The sequence below is a fragment of the Pseudoliparis swirei genome, chromosome 10 (genome assembly GCF_029220125.1).
Source record: "Pseudoliparis swirei isolate HS2019 ecotype Mariana Trench chromosome 10, NWPU_hadal_v1, whole genome shotgun sequence".
Classification (NCBI taxonomy): Eukaryota; Metazoa; Chordata; class Actinopteri; order Perciformes; family Liparidae; genus Pseudoliparis; species Pseudoliparis swirei.
In genome coordinates this window covers 773,946-780,162 of record NC_079397.1, presented here as the reverse complement: position 1 = coordinate 780,162, position 6,217 = coordinate 773,946, and the positions used below count along the sequence as shown (strand labels likewise).

The 6,217-nt window shown below is 58.9% G+C and overlaps 1 protein-coding gene across 1 annotated transcript in view; it reads left to right on the top strand.

The window, feature by feature from the left end:
* The first annotated feature begins 5,736 nt into the window (after positions 1–5,736).
* Positions 5,737–6,217, top strand: part of pthlha (parathyroid hormone-like hormone a) — a 15,445-nt gene continuing 14,964 nt past the window's right edge. The window contains exon 1 of the mRNA XM_056424485.1: positions 5,737–5,820. The gene's annotated coding sequence lies outside the window, so the exon portion shown is untranslated. The remainder of the gene's footprint in view (positions 5,821–6,217) is intronic.

Below are 6,217 nucleotides of genomic sequence, written 5' to 3'. Positions count from 1 at the left end.
CTATGCAAGGTCTCAGAGACCCGTCTTTCTTTCCCACAAAAAAGAATCCCGCTCCGGCTGGAGACGATGAAGGACGGATAATCCCTGATTTGAGTGAAGAGGAGATGTATTCATCCATTGCTGTTCTCTCAGGTCTCGAAATCGAGTAAAGTCTCCCCTTGGGAATGGGGGCTCCCGGTAAGAGATCAATGGGACAGTCAAAATCTCGGTGAGGAGGTAGCGACAAGGCTTTAGACTTGTTAAACGCTTCTTTTAAGTCATGGTAACAGGAAGGTACCTTGTGTAGATCAGGATAGTCAGGGTGATCTATAATGATCCTACTAGAGTCTGTTGGTGCATTAACAGGTTGCGAAGTTTACACCTGCCCTTACAATCCTCTCCCCATTCCTTAACTTTCCTGAAGGCCAGTCTATGTGAGGATTGTGGATCTTCAGCCAAGGAAACCCCAAAATAATCGGGTGCTGAGTCGACTCAAAAATATGAAATTGCATGTTCTCGGTATGGTCCTTATTTATAGTAATCCGTATGGGCTCAGTGCAATGGGTAACTGTGAACAACAAGCGGCCGTCTAAGGCACTGGCACTAACAGGATGAGATAAGCGGGACAGTTTTTATTTTAGCTGTTTGACTAGGCCCCAGTCTATAAGGCTTTCGTCCGCCCCTGAGTCTATTAACACACCCTGGTCAATGGTCTGATTGTTAATACAAATGTCTACCTGAGTAACAGGTCGAGGAGGGAAGTCTGCGGAAACTTGCTCACCAGCGCCTCCTTTTGACTGGTGAGCACGATCTTTTCCGGGCATGAAGCGAGTTGATGACCCGGCTGGCCGCAGTAGAAACAGCAACCCTCCGTGAGCGGCGCTGCCTCTCCTCCACAGAAAGCCTGGTTCTTCCAAGCTGCATGGGTTCACCGGAGTCATTCGGAAGTGTAGTCCTCTGATGGTCCGGTAACATGAGCTGGAAATCCTCCGCTGGCGCGACCCTCCGGTAATTCTGGAAGCTGGGAATAACATCTCGGTTGCGTCGACGCTCCTCTCTCTTTCGAAGACGGTTATCGATCCGGATGGCCACAGCGATGAGGGATTCCAGATCCCGGGTGTCTCCAGTGGAGCCAGCTGGTCCTTTATCGGTTCGAAAGTCCTGTCATGAAGGCGTCACGAAGGCGGAACATTCCATCCGCTGTCCGCTGCTGCTGTACGAAACTCGATGGCATAATCAACCACCTGACGGTTGAGCTGGCGATTTGAAACAGTCTTCTGCTGGCCTCCGTAGCAGGCGATGAGTGGTCAAAATGCGCCTCATAGTCTCTATGAAATCGGCCAATGAGTAACATAGTTCGGTGTCTCTAGACCATTCTGCAGTAGCCCAGGCTGCAGCTCTTCCCGTTAAATGAGACACAATAAACGCCACTTTACCATGCTCAGATAAAAAGCTGCTGGGTTGTGTTGAAAATGCAGATCACACTGTACCAGAAAGGCTCTGCAATTCGAAGAGTCTCCGGAAAATCTCTCCGGAAGAGCCAGCCGTAACGGGAGGAAACAGCCTGACCTGGGTCGTCAGCTGGAGTATTGACAGGCAAATTCTCAGCTGTGGATGACGTCACCGGAGGAGCAGTCTGTTGATGAGTGAAAAATTATTCATTTGGGCAACCAGTTGTTGCATCTGTGTAGATAATTCTTCCTGAACCCGCCTGGCGTCCTCTCAGCTCTTGTATTTCCGGCTGACTTTGTCCAGTTTTTCCTCGTGATGAAAATCGTCACGCCCTGTACCGACAGAGCGGCGTGAAGCGTTCTTGGGTCGGCTGGGTCCATAATGTGGTCAGTTCGTTCTGTTACGATCTCAGACACTTAGGAAGTAGGACCCAATTGCGACCGGAGACAGAGATAAAGTATTTGTAAGTACTTTATTTTTCGGTTCTGCAGTGAACAAAATGAAAGCGCTCACGTAGTGAGGGATCAAAAACTTTTCAAGAGCACAACATAACCCGACCTGATCATGGCAAAAGACCAGACGAACTGACAAGGAACACTGGGAGACAGGGGAATTTAAGCACATGGTAACAAGACACAGGTGGGACCAATCAGGGGCGGGGCTGACACTGATGAGCATAGGAGACAGGTGTGATGACAGGTGAAAACAATCAGGAAGCCTGGAATGAGAGAAAGCGAACATAAATGACATGAACCTCTCTAGCATATCTGTCGGTGCACAACAGTGGGCGTGGCCAGTGTGCTGCTCTTTGCCATTGGCTGCTGGGGGAGCAGCATCGGAGCCGGTGACACCAGCCATCCAACAGACTGGTGAGGAAGGCTGGAGCACCTGGAACAGGTGGTGGAGAGGAGGACGCTGAAGAAACTGCTGTCCATACTGGACCACCCTCTCTCTCTTCTGCTGCTGCTGCTTCTTCTTCTGCTGCTTCTTCTGCTGCTGCTTCTTCTTCTTCTTCTGCTGCTTCTTCTTCTGCTTCTTCTGCTTCTTCTTCTTCTTCTTCTGCTGCTGCTTCTTCTTCTTCTTCTTCTTCTTCTTCTTCTTCTGCTTCTGCTGCTGCTTCTTCTTCTTCTTCTTCTTCTGCTTCTTCTTCTTCTTCTTCTGCTGCTGCTTCTTCTTCTTCTTCCTCCTCTCCTGAACCGGATCCAAGTGGTGCCGCTCGTAAAGGACTCGGTCTCCCTGACTCGGGGCCCCTGGGGGCCCGGGGCCTGGACGGGGACAAAGCTTCTGTTGAAGGTGTTGCATCATCGCCCAACAGAGCCTCCATTGTTCTGCTGGTCTTCATCAAGACCTCAGAACCAGGACTCTGTCTGGGGGAGGCCAAGACCCCCAGAGGGGAGGCCAAGACCCCCAGAGGGGAGATCAAGACCCCCAGAGGGGAGACCAGGACCCCCAGAGGGGAGGTCAAGACCCCCAGAGGGGACAGAGGGGAGGCCAAGACCCCCAGAGGGGAGGTCAAGACCCCCAGAGGGGAGGTCAGGACCCCCAGAGGGGAGGTCAAGACCCCCAGAGGGGAGATCAAGACCCCCAGAGGGGAGGCCAGGACCCCCAGAGGGGAGGCCAAGACCCCCAGAGGGGAGATCAGGACCCCCACAGGGGAGATCAAGACCCCCAGAGGGGAGGCCAGGACCCCCAGAGGGGAGATCAAGACCCCCAGAGGGGAGGCCAGGACCCCCAGAGGGGAGGTCAAGACCCCCAGAGGAGAGGCCAAGACCCCCAGAGGGGAGACCAGGACCCCCAGAGGGGAGGTCAAGACCCCCAGAGGGGAGGCCAAGACCCCCAGGGGCCAAGACCCCAGAGGGAGGCCCCCCAGAGGAGATCAAGACCCCAGGGAGGCCAGGACCCCAGAGGAGAGGTCAAGACCCCCAGAGGGGAGGCCAGGACCCCCAGAGGGGAGGTCAAGACCCCCAGAGGGGAGATCAAGACCCCCAGAGGGGAGGCCAGGACCCCCAGAGGGGAGGTCAAGACCCCCAGAGGGGAGGTCAAGACCCCCAGAGGAGATCAGGACCCCAGAGGGTCAAGACCCCAGAGGAGGCCAAGACCCCCAGAGGAGGTCAGGACCCCAGAGGAGGTCAAGACCCCAGAGGGAGGCCAGGACCCCAGAGGGAGGTCAAGACCCCAGAGGGGAGTCAAGACCCCAGAGGAGGCCAGGACCCCCAGAGGAGGTCAAGACCCCAGAGGAGATCAAGACCCCAGAGGAGGCCAGGACCCCAGAGGAGGTCAAGACCCCCAGAGGAGGCCAAGACCCCAGAGGAGGTCAAGACCCCAGAGGGGAGGTCAAGACCCCAGAGGGGTCAAGACCCCCAGAGGAGGCCAAGACCCCAGAGGAGGTCAAGACCCCAGAGGGCCAGGACCCCCAGAGGGGAGGCCAAGACCCCCAGAGGAGAGGCCAAGACCCCCAGAGGGGAGGCCAAGACCCCCAGAGGGGAGATCAAGACCCCCAGAGGGGAGATCAAGACCCCCAGAGGGGAGGCCAAGACCCCCAGAGGGGAGGTCAAGACCCCCAGAGGAGAGGCCAAGACCCCCAGAGGGGAGATCAGGACCCCCAGAGGGGAGGTCAAGACCCCCAGAGGGGAGATCAAGACCCCCAGAGGGGAGGCCAGGACCCCCAGAGGGGAGGTCAAGACCCCCAGAGGGGAGATCAAGACCCCCAGAGGGGAGGCCAAGACCCCAGAGGAGATCAGACCCCCAGAGGGAGGTCAAGACCCCAGAGGGAGCCAGGACCCCAGGAGGCCAAGACCCCAGAGGAGGTCAAGACCCCCAGAGGAGAGGCCAAGACCCCCAGAGGGGAGGTCAAGACCCCCAGAGGGGAGGCCAGGACCCCCAGAGGGGAGGTCAAGACCCCCAGAGGGGAGGCCAGGACCCCCAGAGGGGAGATCAAGACCCCCAGAGGGGAGGCCAGGACCCCCAGAGGGGAGGTCAAGACCCCCAGAGGAGAGGCCAAGACCCCCAGAGGGGAGGTCAGGACCCCCAGAGGTCAAGACCCCAGAGGAGAGGCCAGGACCCCAGAGGAGGTCAAGACCCCAGAGGGAGGCCAGGACCCCAGAGGGAGAGATCCCCAGAGGAGGACCCCCAGAGGGGAGATCAAGACCCCCAGAGGGGAGGCCAGGACCCCCAGAGGGGAGGTCAAGACCCCCAGAGGGGAGATCAAGACCCCCAGAGGGGAGGCCAGGACCCCCAGAGGGGAGGTCAAGACCCCCAGAGGGGAGACCAGGACCCCCAGAGGGGAGATCAAGACCCCCAGAGGGGAGGTCAAGACCCCCAGAGGGGAGATCAGGACCCCCAGAGGGGAGGTCAAGACCCCCAGAGGGGAGGCCAGGACCCCCAGAGGGGAGATCAGGACCCCCACAGGGGAGATCAAGACCCCCAGAGGGGAGGCCAGGACCCCCAGAGGGGAGATCAAGACCCCCAGAGGGGAGGCCAGGACCCCCAGAGGGGAGGCCAAGACCCCCAGAGGGAAGGCCAGGACCCCCAGAGGGGAGGTCAAGACCCCCAGAGGGGAGATCAAGACCCCCAGAGGGGAGGCCAGGACCCTCAGAGGGGAGGTCAAGACCCCAGAGGGAGGTCAAGACCCCAGAGGGAGATCAAGACCCCAGAGGGAGGCCAGGACCCTCAGAGGGGAGATCAAGACCCCCAGAGGGAGGTCAAGACCCCAGAGGGCCAGGACCCCCAGAGGGGAGATCAAGACCCCCAGAGGGGAGGCCAGGACCCCCAGAGGGGAGGTCAAGACCCCCAGAGGGGAGGCCAGGACCCCCAGAGGGGAGGTCAAGACCCCCAGAGGGGAGATCAAGACCCCCAGAGGGGAGGCCAGGACCCCCAGAGGGGAGATCAAGACCCCCAGAGGGGAGGCCAGGACCCTCAGAGGGGAGGTCAAGACCCCCAGAGGGGAGGTCAGGACCCCCAGAGGGGAGATCAAGACCCCCGGGGTCAGCGTGACGCTAACTGAACATCTAGGAAGTGCAGGGTTGGCCTTTCATGTGAACACAGTCCTCCAGGTCCACATGAGACCCTCTGAGTCCTCCGTGATTAAGCCCCTCCCCAGCCCGTGGCTCCTCCCCGTGATGAAGCCCCTCCCCCCGGCCCGTGGCTCCTCCCCCTCCCTTCCCTCTGACCTCCTCGGGCTGCGAGCAGCAGACGCTCCTCAGAGCCGCGGAGGAGAACATGTACACACATAGACACACACACACACACACACACACTCACACACACACACACACACACACACACACACACACACACACACACACACACACTACGTTGTGTCTTTGTTTTGGGAACTTTTGAGAAAGAACGAACAAAAAGATTCTCCTCCTGGTTTACGAGAGACTGGAAGTAAGTCACCTCCTCTCCTCCTCGCCTCCTCACCTCCTCTCCTCCTCTCCTCCTCTCCTCCTCACCTCCTCACCTCCTCTCCTCCTCTCCTCCTCCTCCTCCTCCTCTCCTCCTGCTCTCCTCCTCTCGTCCTCTCCCCCTCCTCCTCCTCTCCCCCTCCTCTCCTCCCCCCTCCTCCTCCTCCTCACCTCCTCACCTCCTCTCCTCCTCGCCTCCTCGCCTCCTCAACTCCTCCTCTCCTCTCCTCTCCTCCTCCTCCTCTCCTCCTCCTCCCCTCTCCTCCTCATCTCCTCTCCTCCTCCTCCCTCCTCCTCCTCCTCCTCCTCTCCTCCTCCTCACCTCCTCCCTCCTCTCCTCCTCCTCTCCTCCTCTCCTCCCTCTCCTCCTCCTCACCTCC